Here is a 25,134-nt window from a genome sequence, read left to right on the forward strand (position 1 = left end):
TCCTTATTGGGTGCGATCTCGCTCGCCTGATTTGATACCCGTGCAGTACTGTCTGTGGGAGACCATCAGGGACGACATGTATCGACAAGATCCATCTGCATTCAACGAGCTATGTAAAAAAAATACTGTAGCATTATGTGCTGGACACACAAAGCGGTAGTACGTCTAGAATTTCTTTGATATGGTCTATGGAAACTGTTGGGAAGCTGGTCCACGTAAGTGTGCTATCAGCATTACAGTTCCTAGTAGATGTTTACCAGCTATTCTAGCGTAGTAGTTCCTCACGTGGGTTATCATCACCCCAAATTCAAGTGATATGAGTGATAAAACACCAGGTACACGTAAGGCCGAGTCAGCCTGAAAATATCACGAATGAACAGAAAGCAGTGCCATCAGCCTTTGATGAAGAAATCACAGCACGAACTGTATCCAATTCATGAAATCGAAGGACCTTGTACTTGCTTCTTGTGAAGGTAGTACACGTTGGGTTATGCATACATGATGCCTTACAAAATGTGTTCACAGCACATGCTACAGGAAGTGTTTACCCCGTTATCGTTCTGTCTTCATAACTGGGTGCACTCTTCACAAGACTGTATCTTCTACATTGCCAACGGCCTTTCTGCGGTGGGAACAACGGTTACCGTCAGGTCACCGAAGTTAAGCGCTGTCGGGCTTGGCTAGCACTTGGATGGGTCACCATGCGGGTATGCCGAGTGCTGTTGGCAAGTAGGGTGCACTCAGACATTGGGAGGCAAACTGAAGAGCTACTTGATTCAGAAATAGCAGCACCTATTACGAAAACTGGCAACGGCCTGGAGAGCGGAGTGATGGCAGCATGCTCCTCTGTATCCGCATCCGGTGATGGCTTAGGACCAGGATGACAAGGCGGCCGGTCGGTACTGTTGGGCCTTCAAGGCCTTTTCGGACAGTGTTTTTTTTTATATCTTCTACATTACCCAAAGACAACGCGTTGTGGAGTATACACTCGAGGTATATGTTATCCACGACAACTAGTATTGTCTAGATTCTACAATACATGGGCCAAGGAATGGAAGTACCCCTTTTGTTTCAACTGGACCTGAAGATGTGTCTCATTATGTTCCTGTGACTGAATACCTGGAACCTTGTGGTTGTATTGGAAATATGTCTCATGTTACGCCTGATAAAGTATTTATTATTATATGTCGATCTGGGAGACTGTTCTTGCTTAGTGAGCCCTAGGCAGCTCACTTCAGAATGAAGACAGAAACTGGGTGTCAAAACATGCTTTTTTTGTATTATGACCACAGTCATTTTCTTCACACGATCAGCTGAATCTGGCGGTGTGACACTTCCAAGTGCCTACTCATAGCACGGTAATTTGACGTTCATCCACTATAGATGTATAAAATCTACGCTAGTCATTTGAATATGTAAGTACAGAATGTTTCAAACTGTGTCTCCTTAAGTCTCCACAAGAATTCACAGGAAATCCTAATTCACGACTAGCCTTCCGAACTGATTTCTTGGGGCTGCATGTGAAAAGCTCTCACTCGTCAAAGACGTTCTTCATCCACTCTTGGTCGCTCCATACTCTCTCCTTTTAGCAACGTGTAACACTGTAACCGCATTTACGTAGCTTGTGCAATCTAATACCAAATTTGGTCTATTACGTACTATGCCTTAACAGAATAAGTAGTCCTGTCACGGAAAAGTCACGAAGAACACTACCGTGTGCTGCTATTTGCGCCTTGATAATGTCATTTTGCGCAGCATTTTGTTGTCCCTGCGCTGCGATTTCTGCAGACAACATTTTTAACAATTCTGTCATATCTGGATTCTTTTCAAGTTTACGTTCTGCTACCTTTTCATGTTCAAATCCTATTTCCATTTCTGTATTTAGTGATTCAAACATATCCTGCGATTCATTAGCATAGCCATTGTCTTCGACAACATCGCCTATATTTTCTTGCTCAGTACGCGCGACGTTCGTAGCTTCGATCTGTTTATTTATGTCCATGTGATATCGTATGTAATTGAATTCGCGCGTAGTGCCATCTGTTGACACGTTGTTTGAACTGCTATCAGCTGCATTCTGTAATCGCTTGTCCCGATTTATTTCTAGTTTCTTGTCCATTTTAGTTACTGTTAAGTACCGATAACTTTTTACTTTCAATTTTAGCTGACCTTTCACTATTCGTCCTGTCGAATAATGTACAGGTTCGTGCCGCTGGACGTTTTATGTTCACTCTATGTTTGTAAAATGTTAAATACTTATAATTTTTCCGTCTGTAGTTGAAAACTGAATAACGTCCTGTCACGCGGCGCCACGTCTAACACTGTAACAGCATTTACTTAGCTTGTGCAATCAAATACCAAGTTTGGTCTGTTACGTACTATGCCCTAACAGAACAAGTAGTCCTGTCATGGTCACCACGTATAAAACTGTTGTGTCTAGACAAGACAGCCTAGACACAATGAGAGGAAGCCGAAAGGCACGCGCTTAAACTCACGCAGGCTGGCGTGAGGTCTGAAACAGGATACGTAATGAATGCTATAAAGAAAAGTACGTAGCTTCTGGAATACTTAACTTTAATCCACATTTGTAGAACATGGCTCTTGATGATACATCAATAGAATCTCAATATCTATACTGGTAATGGCGCCTTGCTAGGTCGTAGCAAATGTAGCCGAAGGCTATGCTAACTATCGTCTCGGCAAATGAGAGCGTAGTTGTCAGTGAACCGTTCCTTGCAAAGTCGGCTGTACAATTGGGCCGAGTGCTAGTCAGTGTCTCTAGACCTGCCGTGTGGCGGCGCTCGGTCTGCCATCACTGACAGTGGCGACACGCGGGTCCGTCGTATACTAGCGGACCGCTGCCGATTTAAAAGCTACCACCTAGCAAGTGTGGTGTCTGGCGGTGACACCACAAAAACTTCCGTTATGCTACTGCTGTACCATAACCTCAAAGTTGGGGGCATATCGTAAAATGGAACTATCTTGTTAAAGTAATTACGGTATAAGGCAACAGAGCAGTGTTACCCTCTGAAGGGAATTTTGTTGTGTTGACCGCGATGTACCTAGCGAAGGTGGCTTATCGGAAGTGAAAGTTAGAACTATGTATATATTTAAACAGTAACAAACAATATTTTACCTATCCACACTGTTCAAAGAATAAAGAAAACGGTCGCCAGCCTAATTAGGCATAAGAATGAGTAACATTCTTGTTCAAGAAATTGAAAAGAAGTAACTTCAATGGGCAAACCCAACCTATACTTTGTCACACGAGAGTAAAATGAACTCTGGCACCTGCGTATGTTCACGTTAAGGATGGAAAACAGAGCAGAACAAACTATTTGCATAAATGTAACAGATAACGAAACGCTATTGCCTTGAGGACTTAGTCAAACTGAATGGTCTCTGTAACGTACTATTAATATTCATTGTAGAATCGTAAATTGGACATAGGTTCAATATTACTTTTCAAACAAATTCCTATCGGACATGAAATATGGATATGGTTCACAGCAAAATTAGTTATTGTGCACAGATTAATTCTCTCACTACCAAACACCTTTCTACTTAGAATGAAAATTAAATGGAGTTCTCTAACAAATTACTTCTCACTGTCTTTTGAATAAAGAAGTTACTGTTTTCATAGATAGTGGTCTTTCGATTAATAGTTATCTAGCGTGAGCACAATAGACAAACTATGGATCCTGTTACACCATTAATATACACTTTTAATATACAAGAGGAACCCAATATTGTACAGAACTTGACAGGAATAGCAAGAGTAATTGAAGTTTTCTACAATTAAGTAACTTTGAGCATTTGGACTACTTTCAATGGGGGTGGGGGCTTAATCTTGACCAAAGTAGAAGAGCAATAAATGCACTTTCATTACATTAGTGAAACGAGGACTTAGGAAGCATGAACATATAACTCTCAACAGTTGCAGTTCTGAGCTTTTACTGCAGTGAAACACAAAAATGGAGATATTTTTAAGATCCTTTAAACAAACAGTATTAATTTTAGCACTCTCTATTCTCATATTAATTTTAATATGCTTTCAATAAAGGACACTCGGTAAGCACTTTAGCGTGAGAGGGACCCTAAGTGGATATGTGACTGAGGATAAATCACGGTAGGTACAAGAGTTCAGTTAAAATTTACCTTATGTTTGAGCACACTATAACATCCTATGAGCTGATCCTTCACTGTACATTACTGTAGTTCTTCTGTTCCATTACAGTGATTGCGCAATGTGCTGGCGAGTGCTCGTTGGTAGGTGGATTTGCAAGTAGAAATGCTGGACCTTGTCATTTCTTGGTGGCGATGATAGATACCAATTCCAGAATAGTTCCAGCTCTTTATCCACCCATCCGAGGCATTAGCACCTTGGGAAACGGCACCAAAAGCCTGTTTGGGCACCAGCACAATACACAACTTTTACATGAGCAATTGACAGTTTGGTAGCTCGTCCCCGACTGACTCTTGGTTCCACCTTTCTATCCATGCCCACCACATTTTGCGCGCACTACACAGTTCCGTTCCCGAGGGGAACCACACCACCTTTTACTTACAAAATAACTAAGAACCCTAAGTGAAGGTCAGCGTCTTACATAACAGCAACCAAACATATTAAATAAAACAGAACATTTGTACATATTTACATTTCTACAAAAAAATTATTTAAACAAAATTACAATTATGTACATTAAGTTTTGTTCTCTCCAAAGGAGACAAAGAATTTAAATCGCATAGAATCAAACCATGACACCAAAGTTTTTACAAAGGCAGCAAGCGAACACTCTTGTGCTACCAATGCAATCGAAACATTTACAGAAACTCAACGTTTTGACATTAAACATCAAACAAAAGGCAAAATAAATCATTACAGCATTAGATATATGGTGTTACAAACGGTATACAAACAATGAGCTGATTTTTTATTTGATGTGTTATTTATAATTGTAAATGGAATGTAAGGACTACAGCATAGCCTTAAAACCCATATATTCAGTTGAAAACACCCTCTGTTTCGGAATTTAAATATATAAATCACAGACCTACATTCCATACACCCACACAGGATTGCCACATAAAATTACCAGACTATGAGGAAGCACTGGAAAATGACGTATCTTGGAAATCAGCTGATGTGTAATAATTTACTGTCGTCATAACTCAATCAAGGAGGAGAATGAAAGTGTGGATCCGATACAAAAAACCTAGAGAAACGCAGGGCAAGTTTTAAGTTAAACATGGGAACTAAAAGTTCGCCTCAGCGCCAGCTGTGAGTTGTTGGTTCATGTGGTGGCCAGTAGTGGTCTCCCAGGCGCAGCTCGCTTGCCCTCTCCATCGTTCATTATTCAGTGTGCATCGACTGGAGGTAGCGATACATATCAACAAATGCAGTTCAGTTACAACTATGCACCGTGATTCTCGTCGTAAGTCACTCTGACAATCTTCCCACACCCCCTAGTAGTTCTTCCCAGCAAATCGTCACTGCGCATTTTCTAAGGATTTCTAACACTACTCTGCTGTGCTACAACTCAATTTATAGTAACTACACTAGCGGCCTGCCGGGGTATCCACGCCCGTACGACTTATCTGACGTAGCGGTAATCTGGACTACGAGGGGCGTGCAGTAAGTAATGCAAACTTTTATTCTCTGCCAATTTCAGTTCAAAAAACGCAGAATATGCTCTGGGACATCGTGGAATGTTTCTCCTCACCCTATGTAGGTTCATGAAATTCCGGTAGGTGGCGATGCTACACCTAGGTTTCAAATAGCGCCTGATACGGAGGTGCGTTCCAAGCAGTGAGCTGTCATTGAGTTTCTTTTGGTGGAAAACCAGAACATCGCAGATATTCATAGGTGCTTGTAGAATGTCTACTGAGACATGGCAGTGAACAGAAGCACAGTGAGTCGTTGGGCGAGGCGTCCATCATCACAACAAGGTCGCGCAAACCTGTCCGATCTACCGCACGGCGGCCGTCAGCACACAGCTGTGACCCCTGCAATGTTGGAACGTACGGGCACTCTTATTCGAGGTGATCGACGGATTGCAATCAAACACGTCGCTGCTCAACTGGACGTCTCTGTTGGTAGTACTGACACACTTGTCCATCACTTGGAGTACTCTATGGTGTGCGCTTGCTGGGTTCCACGCCGCCTCGCCGTTTAACAGAAGACCATAAAGAGCAACGGAGGATCATCTGCGCGAAACTGCATGCGCGTTACGAGGCTGACCGTGACAATTTTTTTGTCAAACATCGTCACAGTTTATGGAACAGGGGTCCATCAATTCGAACCGGAAACAAAACAGCAATCATTGGAGTGGCGTCACACCACCTCTCCTCCGAAGGGAACGTTCAAAGCTACACCTTCGAGCGGTAAAGTCATGGCGACGGTCTTCTTGGACTTAAAAGGCTATTCTGTTTGATGTCCTCCCTCATAGTGTAACGATCAATTATCATGTGTATTGTGCTACCCTCAGGAAACTGAAGAAACAATGTCAGTGTGTTCGTCGCCACAAAACATGCAAACGAAATTATTCTTCATGACAATGCAGGGCCTCACACAAATCTGCACACACGAGAGGAGCTCACAAAACTTCATTGGACTGTTCTTCCTCATCCACCCTGCAACCCGGATCTCGTACTTTCCTACCTCCATCTGTTTGGCCCAATGAAGGATGCACTACGAGAGAAGCAGTAAACGGGTGATGAGGTTATTCATGCAGTAAGACGTTGGCTCCGACATCGACCAGTGGAGTGGTACCAAGACAGCATAGCGCCCTTCCAGTAAGGTAGCGTAGGGCCCTCGCATGGAACAGAAATTATGATGAAAAATAGGGTTTTGTAGTCAAAAGAGTGGGGAGTAACAAGGTGTATTGGAATACTGAATAAAACGAACCTGTTTTCAGAAAACATAATGTGTTACGTTACTTACTGAACGCCCCTTGTACTATATAAAGTCAAGACGTTGTCTGATGTTGTTGCCATAAAGCTCTAAAAGTCATGAATCAGTTTACTTCAGATTTTTACGCGTTATTCTAATAAACATTTGGACAGACATAGACTACGTACTGTTTAGTACGTATGTACATAAATAATAAGCAAAGGAAAAACTATAGTAAATATCTCCAGATTTTTACAGTATATTCTAAATCAGTTCGAATAGACTTAACCAACATATTTTTTTTGTAATATGTAACGTATATAAATACACACATAAAACATACAAGGGGAAATGTTGTTTGTAAAAGTCCGGAGACGTTTTTGGCCGATTTACTTATGATTTTTACATGATACTCCAATAAAAATACAGACGGACATAGGCTATATACAATTTTAAACAACGAAGTGCAGTCGTTAATCTGCTAAAACCGTCTGCGAAGAAAAAAATACTGTGCTACGCTATGCTATGAAAATGTGGGTTTCGTTTTCTTTCTCGGAATCAGTTTTAACTGCAATAGCAGGCATTGTAACCATAATGCAAATTGTTTCTCCCATATATATATATATATACATAAAACGACAGTATGACAAACGGCGACTGACAGAGATCGAATCGGACTTCATGAAGAACAATACAAGAAACTTCTACAGAACGTTCAGAGAAAATATGACGGGATATCAACCACCCAACTTGTGCTTCAGAAGACCGGATGGAACCCTAGAAACCAATACCAAAAACAATTATGACATTCTGGCAGAGTACTTTGAAAAACTGCTCAACACGGACCCCCCCCCCCCCCCCCCCATGGAAGAAATGATGACAGAAACGAGCACATACAATCCAGATAGTGAACCTCCAACTCTAGAAGAAGTTAAAGAAATAATAAAGTCACTCAAGAATCGTAGAGCACCAGGAGAAGATGGCATCATCGCAGAAATCTGGAAGTTACAAGACCCAGAACTCACAAAAGACATCCACAGGATCTTGGAAGACATCTGGAAGACCATGAAAATTCCTGACGACTGGAAAAGTGCCCTGATACACCCACTACACAAAAAAGGTGACAAGACTGACCCGAACAACTACAGAGGAATATCCCTACTACCGGTCACATACAAGATCCTCTCTAAAGCTTTACTGAACAGACTAGAATGCCAGACCGACCACTTGATTGGGGAATACCAAGCAGGCTTCCGTAAAGGGCGGTCTTGTGCAGAACAAATTTGGAACCTGAAAATGATTTTACAACACAAACAGAACCTGATCATTACCTTTGTTGACTTCAAAAAGGCGTAAGACTCTATCGATCAGAAAACTCTCTTCAAAATTCTAGCGGAATACAAAGTAGACAACAAAACACGGGCTATCATAGAGCAAACTTTAACCAAGACCTCCAAAGTAAAGTTCTGTGGGGAACTATCAGAGCCCTTTGAAATTCGCACAGGTGTCCGACAAGGCGATGGCCTCTCACCTCTCCTTTTCAATCTGGTGTTAGATAAGGTCATAAAAGAATGGGAAACATCACAACAGGGGATAACCTTAGGAAACCTACAGATTAAATGACTGGCTTTTGCAGACGATTTGGCGATTGTCACGAAAGGTATAAAGGAAACAAAAGACGCTATTGAAAAATTGCACGAAATCGCTTCCAAAACTGGACTACAGATCTCTTACGAAAAGACACAGTTTATGAGCGCAAAGAAACTCTCATCTCTGAACACAAAGTATGGCACGATTTACAAAACGGCAAACTTCAAATACCTCGGTGAAACACTACAAATGAGTGGACATAACAGAGACTCAAACGAAGAAAGAAAGACTAAACTGGACAAGGCATACAAAGTAGTGTGGAATCATTACAACAAGAAGTCTATCTCACAAAAAGCCAAATTACGCCATTACGACACGGTGGTGCTCCCCGAGGCACTATATGTAGCAGAGACCACACTAATCCTAGGGTATACACGTATCAGACAATTAGAAAAAGTAGAACGGAAAATACTTGGGAAAATATTTGGCGCAACTAACAACAATGGAATATGGATCAAGAAACCTACAGAGGAACTGTACAAACATACGGAGACAATCACAGAAAAGATTAGAAAACGCAGACTACAATTCTATGGACACCTATACAGAATGCCATCACACAGGCTGACCAAACAGATCTTTGACTGGGTAACCACTAGAAATAACAAATGGGTGGCAGAGGTAGAAAACGACCTGAACCAACTCAACATAACAGCAGACACAATAAACGACAGAATAAAGTTCAGAAACATCATTAAGAAAAGTAAACTACATGAGATACAATGTGACAAACGAACAGGCATAAAATGGACCGCAGAACGCAAGCAAGATCACAGCCAGAAGATGAAAGAAATATGGGCAACCAAAAAGGCAATGAAGATGAAGCCGAAGACACAAAGCCGACAAGAAGCATGGACAGAGGACCGGAAACAGAAACACAGCGAGCGAATGAGGGAAGTTTGGGCAGCAAGGAAGGCAGCAAAAGGAACTGGCCATGTAGTTTAGTCCTAATGCGCTCTTTAAGGGCAAAACACCAATAATAATAATATATAATATTCTCCTTTTATGCAGTTTTAACAAAAAATGTATATAAAACAATGTGCTGCTTTGGTGTCTTTTTGCAGTTGCCATTAACAAAAAACATGGAAGCAGTATTTATGGCGTATCAACTTATGATTAGAAGTTGATACGAAATATGAATCGTGTGAAACTTTGTAGCCCTAGCCGTATGCAGATTAAAACTATGTGAAAGTCTGTCAGTGAAACTACTAACCACACAGATCTAGCAACTGAAGACATCTCACTCGTACCCCCTGTACCCATGAACCTAACCAATTTACCCATTCATTTTAAGCGGCTTCAGTTCCCAGTCGGGGTTTCCTTTGCAATATCAATAAACAAGACTCAAGGTCAGGGAGACTGAGGAAAAAGAGGAGGACAGAGAGGGGGAGAGGAAGTTTAAAGAGGGGAAGGAGAAGATAATCGACAGAGAGAAGGGACAGAAGGAATTAGAACTTGTGTCCGATTAACGTACATATTTATCAATTGCTAACCGTTGCTAGGTTTGCTATTAAATTATACACTAACTTTTCTTGTGATTCAGGAGGGAAGAAAGCAAAGAAGATTGGTGTTTAACATCCCGTCTACAATTAGATCATTAGGGAGGCGGCAGAAGCTCTGATTAAAAAGGAGGGGGAAGGAAATCCGCCATGTTCTTTCAAAAAAGCCATCCCGGCATTTGCCTTAAGCGATTTAGAGAAGTCGCGGGAAACCTAAATCAGGATGACCGGACGTGGTTTGGAACAGTTATCCTCCCGAATGCGAGTCCAGCGTGCTAACCACTGCGCCTAATGAGTATGTATTAGTGGAAACCGTATCAAAATTCCTGCAGTAGTTACAGAGATCAGCCTTCACATATACGCTGCATGGGACTTTAATTTATACGCATATATTTTCCGTCATAGTGTGGTCCGCAGGCTATAAAGTTCCTGATTGGAGGGCTTTCAGTCTGTTTGATTGGCTGCCTTCAAGCGGCGTCAGTTGTTGTATTACATTTCAGATTAGTCACCTTTGTTTTTGTTAGTGGTAGAATTCATACATTGTCAATCAATACTGTTTGTTCGTTTCTCTTAATGGAGTTTTGCATCTCAATGCCTACCCGAGTTTTACGTGCGTTATGTCCCGTATTAGCGAGGACTTTTGTCGCATCGAACTGAATTGTCCATAATATAGCTTATAACTATTTGCTGTTGTTGTTTAAGTAAATAAGTTTAATATTCTTAAACTTTCGTATATTTCTGTGTAGTAAAGTGAACCGAAACAATGGAAGTGGTGAACTATCGATAAAGAGTCGCCAAATCCATCAGCAACTACATAACTATATTGCAATTAACTTTCACCAAAAATAACTAGAAAACGTTAAATTGGATAATAAATAAGTTATCCTGTGAAATTCTATAATCTGCAGTGCAATGAACAATGCTACAAAGTGGGACGTCACAATGCTTGACTTACAGTTCCTATACACAAAACAGAATAAAAATTCACACAAAATTACACATCTGATTTTGAAAGAATAAATATCCGAAGTGCTTCTATGAAAATGACCTGCAAATTTAGCGAAAGCAGACTGGCTACATAAAATTCTAGACACTGAATAATGGACACGCGAACTTTTAACACTCCACGATAAGAATAAGAATGTCTGCATAAGAAATGAGATCTGACTTTATCTAAGCTAACCCTGAAAATAATTCTGATAGGCAATGTTTAACTGTGAATAATCTTATTATGTCCTAACTATAATATTAAATTGGGCCTAACGAATTTTCATAACTTATCTTGTTACAACGAAACCTCGGTACTGCCCGAAATTGGTGAAAATTAAAATGCAGCGCAGCGCCAAACCAGCTAACGGAAAACCTTGCAAAGTGCAAGGAAAATCAACTGTGCTAGCCACGTCATGCTCTATGTTTTGAGTGTGTCCATTCAGTGCTATTGGTGACATAAAATTACGAAAGTTTCATGAGAAGACTGTGGAAGCATGTAAAGTTACTGAATGACTGAAACGGGACTAGCATTCAAAAACAGTATTATGAAACTGATTCCTTAACGATTACTATCAGCTTAACAAAATTCACTTCCTATAGTAAAAAATATTACCCTGCCATATGTTGCGTCAGTACTGTAATCACAAAGAAGAAAGAAGTGGTGTATTTGCAACTCTGATTCCACCTATGAGAGCAGACACCCTGGTTTACTCACGATTCGATAATCAAACCAACTGACCTGAATTAATAAAGAAAAAATCGTGCTATTTGGCTCTCTCAACTATGTGATAGATTACGCGCGAGCAAGCAATGCAGCAACAAATGGTTCAAATGGCTCTGAGCACTATGCGACTTAACTTCTGAGGTCATCAGTCGCCTAGAACTTAGAACTAATTAAACCTAACTTACCTAAGGACATCACACACATCCATGCCCGAGGCAGGATTCGAACCTGCGACCGTAGCGGTTGCTCTGTTCCAGACTGTAGCGCCTAGAACCGCACGGCTACTCAGGCCGGAAATGCAGCAACAGCATTACCTGAATATTTTCGCATTTCTCAAATCAGTGTTCACAAAATCATATTTCTAAAAAGCGACATCCTTTTCATATTCATCTCTGTGTTCTGCTAGTTACCGCTCAGCAGCGCGATCAACACCCGACTGTCTCACTTACTACTTAATGAATGCTGCAATGCCAAAGACAATGCTACTGAGAACCAAATATCACGTTGCTTGTACTCATAACCTCTGTGATGTAACATGATAACCATTCAATACTTCTTTTTGAATAATATCCAGCGCACGCATACGAAGGTACACATCGAATAAAAAGGGAGCTCGTAACACTTTCACTGAAAGCCAAAAGTAAGTTACAAACCTAACAAGCTGTGGCTGATTTTATTTGTGTGGCATAGTTGATAAAATCTTTTGTGCTCCTAAAATCTCGTGGTAACGATCTTTATGTCATGCAGGAACACCTTATGCTCTTCTTGGTCGTCCTGAAGAATTAGCTAATATCTTTGTTGGAGTCAGAGATGATCTAATCTTCTAAGAATGTATTCGTTTCTGTAATATACTGTAATAATTTCTTTCACCGCTAAAGTTCGAAAGGCCCGTGACAATGTATAGTGGACTCGCATTCGGGAGGACGACGGTTCAATCCCGTATCCGGCCATCCTGATTTAGGTTTTCCGTTATTTCCCTAAATCGCTTCAGGCAAATGCTGGGATGGTTCCTTTGAAAGGGCACGACCGATTTCCTTCCCCATCCTTCCCTCACCCGAGCTTGCGCTCCGTCTCTAATGCCTCGACAATGTATAGAAACTCGTATGCAATGGGATTAAAAGTTTCCACGATCTGTCACAGAAACAGTCCGCGACATTGTGTATTGAGTATGTGCGTTGCGGGATAGTATTTCGTAGGAGATTCGAATCCCAACGAAAGTGAGATTCTCAAACTATGTTGGGCGGCCGTTCCAGTGCGGATGTGTCATCGAGTAGCTCCAGTCGGAAGACTTACACCAGACCGTTGTTGTATCGACTAGCTGGTGCCACACACTGCTACTCTAATTTCCTCTCTGATATTTGCTGATCACATTTGGTGCAGTGACAAGCCTAAGGAAAAATTTATTGAAGATTTGAGAAAACTGAGATATGAAAAAACGGCGCCCCGACCAAACTGACCAGAAAATATTAAATGTCCGCCATTTAGAAGAAAACAACTAATTGACAATTTCAGAGATGAGTTTATGCTCTATACTTGTGGGTAATCTCTGTATATAAAAAGAGATGTCCAGTCCAAACAGCCAAGGATAGAAAATTGAAATTGGGAGAGAGCGTTGATATTATAATGTAGACATCGACTTTAGTAAAGGATTGTTCGAAATTATCCCTCCCCCCTCCCCCCCCCCGTCCCCCGCTAGTGGGTAAAGTAGGGATGAAAGATAAAGAAATGTTTTTCAACATTTTTTGAAATTTAACCGCTATGCTGGTGAATAGTGGACGAAATTTTTTAAATAAATTGGTAAGGAATTAGTAACGCATTTTTAAAGCTACACCTATGAGAACTGGCATTTGATTTCTCCATCAAAAATTTAAAAAAAATTACGTGTTTCAGTGTTTTTGAAATTCAGCCACGAAATTTTTAGAAATATCTCATTATGAGAGCATTTTTAAAGCTAAACCTAAGAAAATTTGTATTTGGTTTCTCGGATAGAGGCAAAAAAAAAAAACACATCTCACTGCTTTTGGAACTTCAACCCATAATGTGGTGAAGTAGGGGATGAAAATTGTTAGGAAAATGTTTCGGTATATTAAAACATTTTTAAAGCTAAATCATGAAAATTGGTATTTCAGTTCTCGGTTAGAAATAAAGAAATGTGTGTTGGCGTGAAAATTTCTACTGAAAGATCACCACAAGAAATTAAAAGGCAGGGTTAACAAAAACTTCCGACTCCAACTACCAGAATACCTTTTTGTTCAGAAGTACATGCGGAAAAGAGTATGCTTTTATGACCTTAATCAGGGTGAAAAGTCTAAAGGGTATTGCTGTTTATGAACAGCAAGGATTCAATTAATTAGAAACAAAAAAGATTTCTGCATAGACCATGCGAGCTACGGGAGCGCAGCAGCGGGCCCTAAGCTAGTCTAACATACAAAAATCAATGTTTGCCTTCTATTAATTCCTATATCAGTTAGCCAATTAACACGAAACTTTGGTGAGTTATTGTGCGTACGCCTGCAGAGGTTCCTGTGGGAGTAACCACTTACTACACAAAGCGGTGGCGGTGAAAAGGTAATAATATCGGTCGATATCCAATTTTTTTAACCTCACGTCTTCTCATCCCAACCCTCATACCTAGAACTGGTTTGGGTATGTTATCGCCACAATGTTTTTATGCAAATAATTCTACAATAATGTATACGCAAAATTTAACTGAAATAGCTCGAAACATTCCTGAGTTAATGTTTTATGCACCTTTCTTTCATTTCCTCCATTGCTTCTTTGATGTATATTTCTATCATTGCTCCATCGGTGTGGACCGGTAGACGAATGACTGGATCTCTGTCTCATAACCAGCGTAATCCAAATACTTTATTGCTCGTCCAATAGTATTGTCCCTTCTGGGTTCTTATACATAATGTACAGGGTGGCCATGTCTTATAAACTACATACAAACAATTCACTCGTTTATTGCAAATACACAATACAGTTTAGAAAATCATCATCATGAGAAACAACGTACTGAACATTCAAGTTGTCAATAGTTCACAGGAGGTACTCAAAATGTTCCCCATAAACTTAGATACACAAATCAGCACGTTTCAACATGTTTCTAGAAACTTGCTAACTCATTTGGTGTGATTCCCGCAATCTCACTGCCATTTTTTGTTTCCAGTTCTTTAATTGAACACGCGTTGTTACTGTAGGCTTTACCCTTTAAATTAGCCCACAAATAAAAATCACAGGTAGACAAATTCTTTATCGGAGTATCTAAAGCCTTAGCAAACTTCAGACGAATCTCATCATTCCTAATTATTTTAGTATCCCACTTCCTTTCACACCGATCCTTCCACACAAGTCTCAAACTTCAGTCTGCTCTTCATCACAAAATTTTTCTATCTTCACCACTCTTTATTATTTCTTACTTCGGTTACGTGTTTTTGCCAACTTCCATCATCGGATGTGTCATGAGACAAAGTAAAAACAAGGGGTATATAATTCCTAGGATGCACTATATCTCAGTAAGTCACAAAATAAGAAGTACCGACAGGAAACATGGTACAAACACATTACTGTAAATGAGTAACTTACAAACATCAGGACAATGAACATCGCCAAATGGTATATGTTTGTATCTAGGAGGTGTAAGTGCCTATTGGTGCTGACAGAGCCACAGGTAAGTAGGTGAATTACTCGACCGCCATTAGGTGGGTTTCAGGACACAATATGAGCGCACTCTATTTGGTTGAAGATTGATAAATGCAAACATGAATAAATACAAATTAGATTACAAACATACTTACCAGTTTTGTTAATATGTTAAGGAATGATTAAAATGACAAATACATATGGATTAATACATTTTCATCTAAATGGCTCCCTTGAGATTTTCACGAACTTTATGTAACATAAGATTTGGACAACATATGATAGAGTACAATAATGGAGCACCAAATGAAAGGCTGTACACCAAGATGAGAGAAACTGTGCAGCCAAAAAACAGCATAAAACAGTCGACAACACAATCGAGTAAAAAGCAATGACAAAATCGTAGGAACACGACTGAAAGGCGAATAGTGCGCAGTTCATGTGGAGCCAATAAAAGCAGGGTGGATGTGAGCGGGCTTGTTTACCAAACACTAAGACGTCGTAACAGATCATAAAAGATTTCAGAAAACCAATTTTTACTAAAATCCATCTGTTCGTTATCAATCGTTGTGACTGCCTTTTTCTAAGAGAAAATTTCTCAAGTTCTTCCAAATTATTAAATATATGGCATTTAGGTGCTTCGTGTAGGATTTTAAGGCTTTCTGTAATAGATAAAAGATTACTTTTCTCTGAACTTAAATGGCTTCCAAAAGCACTGTTTTTGGACGCCTGACTGTGCTCCATGTGTTCCAGGACAGAAAAATTTTGTTTGTTCACGATTATGGTCGCTGATCTATACAAAGAAGTCCTGTAGTCTATTTTACCCTTCATCATTACTAATGTACTGGGTATGCCTTACAATCCAATATCAGATTTCGGAATCTCAGTCTGACCATGTGATCCAGCTGGAATCTTCCACAATCTCCAGGCGTTTTCTAACTGTACCTTCTCCTCTTGTGATAACTGAACATCGTATTCGCTATTACTAGCTGGAATTTATTGCAGAGCTCTTACTTTTTCTTCTCTCTCATTCCTACTTCCAAGACTACATATTCTACCGTAACACTTTCTTCTCTTCCTCCCTTACTACCGCGTTACAATCCCAGATTATTATTAGAATATCTTCTCCTTTTCCAAACTGAATTACCCGTTCAATATCCTCATGTATTTTGTCTCTCTCTTCGTCTTTTATTTGCACATACTGAGATAAAGAATACCACAGAAGGCAGTTCCTCTGAAGAAAAATGGACATTTCTAAAAAGAGGTAGACGGAAGTATAGGCAGCAGAAAGATAACTGAAGAAACATTGGCTGACAGAAGAAATACGTCAGTTGATCATGGAAAGAAGGAAGAACAAAATCGTTCATTTAAAGGCAGGAACACAGGAATATAAGTCATTTAGGAATGATATAAATAGGAAGTGCAGGGAAGCTAAGGCGAAATAGTTGCATGAAAAATGCGAAGAAATGGAAAAGAACTGGTCATCGGTGAGCAAATTCAGCGCACTAAAAAGTAAAAAAAAAAAACATTCGGAGAAATTAAAAGCAAAGGTATCAAAATTAAGAGTGCAAGAGAAATTCCGCTGTTTAAAGTAGAGAAGAGAGCGAATTGGTAGCAAGAATTTATTGGAGGGGAGGCACTGCCTGCTGACATGATGGAAGGAGAAATGGAAGTCGATTTGCAAGATCTAAGGCATCCAGTATTTCATTCACTGAGGGAGATGTTGTAGACTCACGATCAAATAATCCAGAAGGCATAAATTATATTTTTTCGAAATTTCTGAAATCGCTGGAAGAAATGGAAACCAAACGACGATCGAAAGTGGTGTGTATAACCTATGAGGCTGGAGATATGTTGTCAGCCTTTCGTAATAGTATCATTATGAAGATGGAAAGGGTAGAAAAATGCAAGAATTATTGCACAATCAGCTTAACATTTCATGCATCCAAGTTGCAGATGGAAAACGGAAAACGAAATTAAGGATCTCTGGGCTGTGGGAATGAAAGGCACTAGGGAGACAGTTCTGACGCTACTTTTGATAATGGAAGTGAGTCTTACGAAAAAGACAAGTTTATAGATTTTCTTGACTCCGGAGAACGTTGATAATGTAAAAGGGTGCAAGATGTTCAAAGTTGTAAGAAAAATATGTGTAAGCTGCAGGGAAAGACGGGTGATGTATATTATGTACAAGGATCAAGAGGGACAATAGGAGTGTAAGATAAAGAAAGAAACAGTCGAATTAAAAAGCAGGTAAGACACGGGTGCAGCTATTCGCCCCTAGAGTTCAATCTATACATCGAATAAGTAAGAATGGAAACAAAAAGGTTTAGAGTAGGATTAAAATTCAGCGTGTGAGGATCTCAATAATAAGATTCGCTGATGAAATTGCTATCCTCACTCAAAGCAAGGAAGAACTATTGGATATACTGAATGGAATGAGCACTCTAGTGAGCATATAATATAGACAGAGTACATCGAAGGAAGACGACGGTAATGATTAGTAGTGGAATTGAGATTAGTGACAAACTTCATATGAAAATTTAGAACTACGATGTAAACTAAGCGAAGGAATTCCACTATCCTCGAACCAAAAAAACGCATGACCATCGAAGCGAAGGGGACATAGAAAGTAAACTAACATAGGCAAAAAGGCTTTTATGGCCGGAAGAAGTTTGCTCTTATCAAACTGAGGCCTTAATTGAGGAAGAAATTTCCGAGAATGCGCGTGGAGCACAGCGTTGGATGGAACTCAATCACGTGCTGTGGGAAAACACGAAAGAGAATCGAAGCATTAGGGATTTGGTGCTACAGAAGAATATTGAAAATTAAATTGGCAGCTGAGTTTCGGAACGAGGTAATTCTCCGCAGAATTATTGAGGAAAGATATATGTGGAAAATACTGACGAGTAGAAGTGAGAGGATGAAGGGACGTGTGTTAATGAGTCAGAGAACAACTTCCATGGTGCTGGAGGGGGCTGTAGAGTGTAAGAATTGCTGCTGTAACAGTAAGCGAATCGCATCATTTATTACTCATGAGGAAAGAAGGGTGTAATATAAAGTTGGCAACAATAACCACAACAACATTCCAAAATCAATCGCTGACAGCGTGTTAGTGCCGTTTATATCCAGACTTGGTACTCAAAATTACCGAAATAAAGCTATGAACAGAGAGAACGTACGAACGATTCAGTGGGTTTTTCCTTATGTTCTTCAGAATTAGTAAGCTATCATGAACAGTTTGTCCTGTTTTACTATTCAGTCATGGGTCATCACAAAATTAGACAGTTATGAAAGAGCCGTGAACTTTAACAAATGCGCAAGCAATGCACTTAAAGTGCTCAGTCCTCGACACTTTGTCCTTAGCTCTTAAATTAGGGTTGCCATCCATCCCAATATATGGTGGTCGTCACAGTTATGGACGTACTTGACCTGACATCCCGAAAATTGTAAATTTGAGGTAAGGTCCTATGGGACCAAACTGCTGAGGTCATCGGTCCCTAGGATGACACACTACTTAATCTAACTTAAACTGACTTGCGGTAAGGCCAACACACACACCCATGCCCGAGGGAGGACTCGAACCTCCGACGGGGGTAGGGGGGGGGGGGGGGGGGAGCCACACGAATCGTGGCAAGGCACCCTACATTCCGACAAGATCCAAATCTGTTCCGATTTTGCAAGATATTGTTACGAGACTGACTCGAACATTGAAGTAACGCCATCTGTTAGCGCAACATGTAAATGTAGTCTCAGTTTTATTTATATCAACAGGGTTATGTTGACAAGGTCGTCTCATAGAGCTGTTGCATGTTGTGAATCCTGTATCGACGATCCAAGCACCTTTTAGACCTGGTGCCACCATTCGATAAAATACCAGACTTCTCTAGTAGCACTGGAGTGGTACTATTTAAGCAGCGCCATGCAGAAGAATCGGACAGTTCCCATTTGAATAGCGATCTGATAAGATTATTGTGCGAGTGTGTTTTCTATTCCCGCACACAATGTCACTGTTGAAAGAGTATTTTCGTTGATGTCGGTTCAGTGAACTCCTGAAAGAAATCGACTGCTGCCAGAAAATCTGGAATCAATCTTACAATGGCAGTTTAACCATACTCTGGCTTGCATAGAGTTACATAAATACGTAAAATGGAAAAAAAGATTAGCTGAAAAGGGAAAATCTTCCGGAAAATATGGTGTACCAACTACTTCTGCCGCAACAAGTTCCATATGATTATGTTCTAAATATAAAGTAATTGTATTAAATAGAAGTTTTATTTAATTTCTTCAACCCTACAACCCCATCTCAGAGTGTTCCGACAATGTCCCGGTGACCCCACCTACTAACTTTGTTTGCATTGTGTTAATTCCAACAACGCTATTCACGGAACAGGCGTCGAAGTTAAGACTAGCAGTCTGCGATCCATTTCCGCCAAACGCATTCTTTCAAGACGCCTGTGCGACTAGGAAGGAGATAGTAGCAACGTGCGATGCATGTTTAGTATTTCGTTGGTTGAAAATTTGATACAGAGATATCTTTCTGCACTTTACGTTAACATGGCCATACTGCAATAGTCATTTGTTAGCTGAGTATGGCCTGAAAAGATCCACGTCAGGCCGGCCGTTGTGACCGAGCGGTTCTAGGCGCTTCAGTCTGGAACCGCGCGACCGCTACGGTCGCAGGTTCGAATCCTGCCTCGGGCATGGATGTGTGTGATGTCCTTAGGTTTAAGCAGTTCTAAGTTCTAGGGGACTGATGACCTCAGATGTCAAGTCCCATAGGGCTCAGAGCCATTTGAACCATTTTTTTATGCACGTCAGGCAGTATTTTCAGCTGGTGTCAAATAATGAAATGCAGAAAGTTAAGAAGAATGTATTTTGTGTTTATAGTCTTTATTATATTCTGAAAAGCACTGACTTACATTTCTGTCGTGTTATTTCACACGTGCTCCAGTCAAATCTACAGGTCATTTCCCTAAGTGAGATTATTAAATTAAATGGCACAATCACAGCTAAACTTTCATTCATAAGCAGATGTGGCGAATGTAACATAAATTCGACCATTTAATAAATATATCGGATACCCAAAATAGCGCACAACAAACGGCTAAACTTGTTCTCCATTTGTTGTTCCAATCAGCATCAGCAATGACAGAAACTGTAGAGAACTAAATTAATCTTATTTAAGCAGCTGTTTCCCACAGATTTTTCGCTTTAAGTTCATTTCGGGCAGCTAAAGTTTTGTGCTAACGTCACTCAGTCAATAGTGCTGAATATAGGTGCGAATAAAAACAATCGGTTAGCAAAAAAAGAAGTAGACTAGTGTGGACGCAGCTGTTACTGTGAGTGCCAGTCGCAGCGCTCAAGTGCCCCCAACGTCTGAACAACGCTGCGAAGTGACAACCCGGTGACAGAGAGGAGAATGTTACATTGAGGTGCAGACAGCAGCAAGTATCACTACTCTGTTGAACAGAACTGGAAGCAAACATCAAATATCTGAAGCTCGCCGAACGCAGTTACACTATTATCGTCACTAGGTAACAAATGGTGAAACTATTTTTACCGACGTTACTTTCCAGTTGTCGAGAACTCATTATTTTATTTTTTATTTGGCATATGAGCATAAAACCAGTCTGCTATCAACTTACATGTAATTAACAAGTACACCACAATAATTAAACCAAAATGCTCTCCCTTTCCTCCTCTCTCCCTCTCCCTCTCCCTCACACATACACATACACATACACACGCCCACTCACGCTGGCGTTCGTGCGTAATGACTCTGAAGATAAATTTTCCCGGGAAAAATGGAGAACCTCATTAAAATGGCCTGTTTTTCATCAAAAAGAGTACAACAGGTGATAAAAATTGTTTTTTAACACAGTAACACTTATCGATGTTGAAAAGAATAATTCACGTTGACTGGAAGTTGCAACTTTGTGTTTATATTATAAACAGTGTCGAAAACGACTGTTTGTTCATTTGTTTATTTATTTATTAGGTTCCGTTGGACGATGCGAGGCAAAGCAACTTCATTATGGAACGAGTCAGTGCATAGTTTTCAGAATGCTGGTCAGAAAATTCATGAGCAAACGAATTGCAGAACTAATAAAATACAAAAGAAGAGAGAGAGTTTACGAGTAAAAAACACATTACAAGAAAATTCTGAACTATTGAGAGGGACTCTTTGTGCAGACCTGAAAGAGGGTTCCAACAAGATAATCTTAATACTTTAATTTTAATACTATCGAGCGAGGTGGCGAAGTGGTTGGCGAAATGGAGTCGCACTCTGGAGGACAACGGTTCAAAAAAATGGCTCTGAGCACTATGGGACTTAACTGCTGAGGTCATCAGTCCTCTAGAATTTAGAACATAAATAAGGACATCATACACATCCATGCCCGAGGCAGGATTCGAACCTGCGACCGTAGCGGTCGCTGGCGCTTGCTCTGTAACGACCTTGCTGTCGACGGAGCGTTGAACTCCTTACTTCCTTTCTTTTTGATTTAAGTGCGAGGGGTTTATCACCCTTTGTTTTCAGTTCTGTTGGGAGTTTATTTAAACAAACTTGCTGGGCAGTGAGAATCTTTTGTACAATGTTCAAGGAGCTGTTATCCAAGCGCATATCGTCCCCCCACCCCCACCCCCACCCTCTGTAGCAGTTTCTTCTGAATGAGTAAATGATGTCAAGAACAGATCCCCTGGTGGAATACACGGAGATGACACAAGTCGTGGGTTACCTGGCAATATCGTATCTGGCCTCCTTTTGCCCGAATTAGCGGAGCAACTCTACGTCGCGTGTTGCCTGTGTAGCCGTCCGTAAGTGCGGGAGTGTTGCCGGTGCAGGATTTTGTGCACGACGTGATCTCTCTATTACATCCCATGCATGTTCGATGGGATTCACGTCGGCCACATCATCCTCTCGAATTGTCCAGAATGTTCTTCAAACCCAATCGCGAACAATTGTGGCCCTGCGACAACGCGCATTGTCGTCCATCAAAATTCCATCGTTGTTTGGGAACATGAAGTCCATGAATCGTTGCACACGGTCTCCAAGTAGCCGAACACAACTATTTCCAGTCAGTAATCAGTTTAGTTGGAGCAGAGGACCCAGCCCATTCCATGTAAACGCAGCCCACACCGTAATGGAGCCACCACACCTTGCACAGTGCTTCGTTGATAACCTGGGTCCATGGCTTCGTGGGATCTGTGCCACATTCGACCGTACCACCAGCTCTTACCAACAGAAATATGGACTCATCCGATCTGGCCGCGGTTTTCCAGTCACCTAGACTTCAACCATTATGGCACGAGCCTAGGAGATGTGCTGCAAGCGATATCGTGCTGTTAGCAAAGGCATTCGCGCCGGTCGTCTGATTTCATAGCCCACCAACCCCAGATTTCTCCGCACTGTCCTAACGGATACGTTCGTCGCACGACCCACATTGATCTCTGCGGTTATTTCACGCAGTGTTGCTTGTCTGTTAGCATTGACTACTCTACGCAAATGCCGCTGCTATCTGTCGTTAAGTGAAGGCCGTCGGCCACTGCGTTGTCCGTGGTGAGAGGCATTTCCGAAACTGAATTACCCATGCGTCCAGCTTCAACTACCATTCTGCGTTCGAAGTCTGTCAATTCCCGTCGTGCGGCCATAATCACATCGGAAAGTTTTTCACATTAATCAGCTGAGTACATATGACAGCTGCGCCAATTCACTGCTCATTTATACCTTGTGTACGCGATACTACCGCCATCACGTGTGTATATCGCTGTATCATGACTGTCCCCTTAGTGGAAGTTCGTAAGTTGACTACCCTGATCAGTCTCACCGCGTTTTTCAAATGGTTCAAATGCCTCTAAGCACTACAGGACTTAACATTTGAGGTCATCAGTCCCATACTCTTAGAACTACTTAAACCTAACTAACCTAAGGACATCACACACATCCATACCCGAGGCAGGATTCGAACCTGCGACCGGAGCAGCAGCGATGTTCCGGACTGAAGCGCCTGGAACATCGGCCACAGCGGCCGCCTGTCCGCGTTTTTCTGAGCTGAGAACACTGTTGATGAGAGCAGAGAGTTGCGCGAAAAAACAACACCATACGACAGTAAAGACAAAAAGTAAGAAAGCTGCCACGTATGAGATCAGGCATAGTGGGGATTATTATTATGGTGATGGAAGTAGCATTCTGTGTCTCCACATGTTGTTGTACGTGGTGCTTGGAGAAATGCTTGCCGGCCGCAGTCCTAATAGTTTAAAATGGTCGACAGTATTGACTGTTTTATCATAATGCAGCTGCAAAATTTCGATATTCGACAATTCCATCTAAGTGACTATGCATTACGTATCCAGCAGTTGAGCATTAACCTGTTCTCTGAAAGCCACTTCATGGGGTTACCGACTTCCCTATTGTTTACATCATTCACATTACATTTCACATCTTTCGCAATAACACTTGTGTAATATGCAAAGAGATGAATTTTTATGCCACGCTTCTTGTTTAGTAGCATATCATTGATATTCCTGGAGATTATTACTGAAGTGCAGCTACCCACAAAAGTCCTCTGTGGGCTGTAATTGTCGTATGGCAGCGAAACCTCATAAATATTGTAATGCTTTAATGCGGAATGATTTATGCTGGAAAAAATTTGGTTCCAATTTTAGCCATCAAATCCAAGTTTGGCGGTGAGAATACAAGAAAGATGTTTATACTTGTTTCTATATGTAATGGATCAGGAACAGAACGTGGGCAGAAAAGGTCAAATGAGTCAGAAAGGCATAATGTTGATTTTATTATTAACCATCGCTTTCGCAATTTGTTCAGTATGAGCATCGAGACGTCGACGAGATAGTGCTTCCGTAAGACGACGTGATAAACAGTTGCTCGCAAAAGTTCCGGTGGATTCTGAACGAAGTGTTTTGAATACTGGTCTTAAGGATAGATAGAGACTGAAAGTTTCCCTGGTAAACGCGTACTTTTAGATAACCCCAGATCCGAAAATCACACGGTTTCAGATCATGTGCTTTTGCAGGCCACGCATCTGGGATACCACAGGATATAACACATTCAAGGGAGATTGCACTAAGCAGATCGCTCACAGCGAGCGACATGAGGAGTTGCTCTGTCTAGCATGAGAAAATTGGTTTCCACGTAGTAGTGCTCTTCCAAACCATCACATGCTTTACAAGGAGGTCCCGATAGCGCGCAGACATCACGGTACACATGACAGGCCATCTGGGTATACTCTCTTCAAAAAGCAATGAACCTAGAATAAAGATGATTGTGGATCCACGCCACTGTCACATAAAGCGGGTTCAATGGCTCTTCATGCTCAACACTCCGTTAAATACACTACTGGTCATTCAAATTTCTACACCACGAATATGACGTGCTACAGACGCGATATTTAACCGACAGGAAGAAGATGCTGTGATATGTAAATGATTAGCTTTTCAGAGCATTCATACGGTGGCGATACCTACCACGTGCTGACATGAGGAAAGTTTCCAACCGGTTTCTCAAACACAAACAGCAGTTGACCGGCGTTGCCTGGTGAAACGTTGTTGTGATGCCTCGTGTATGGAGGAGAAATGAGTACCATCACGTTTCCGTCTCTGATGAAGGTAGGATTGTAGCCTATCAAGATTATCGTTTATCGTCTCGCGACATTGCTGCTCGTGTTGGTCTAGTTCCAATGACTGTTAGCAGAATATGGAATCGGTGGGTTCAGGAG

At 41.0% G+C, this 25,134-nt stretch overlaps 1 pseudogene; it reads left to right on the top strand.

Moving 5' to 3' along the window:
• Positions 1 to 609: 609 nt before the first annotated feature.
• On the top strand, positions 610 to 728 carry LOC126177930 (5S ribosomal RNA; annotated as a pseudogene).
• Positions 729 to 25,134: the final 24,406 nt, after the last annotated feature.

The sequence above is a fragment of the Schistocerca cancellata genome, chromosome 3 (genome assembly GCF_023864275.1).
Source record: "Schistocerca cancellata isolate TAMUIC-IGC-003103 chromosome 3, iqSchCanc2.1, whole genome shotgun sequence".
In the NCBI taxonomy this organism is placed as follows: domain Eukaryota; kingdom Metazoa; phylum Arthropoda; class Insecta; order Orthoptera; family Acrididae; genus Schistocerca; species Schistocerca cancellata.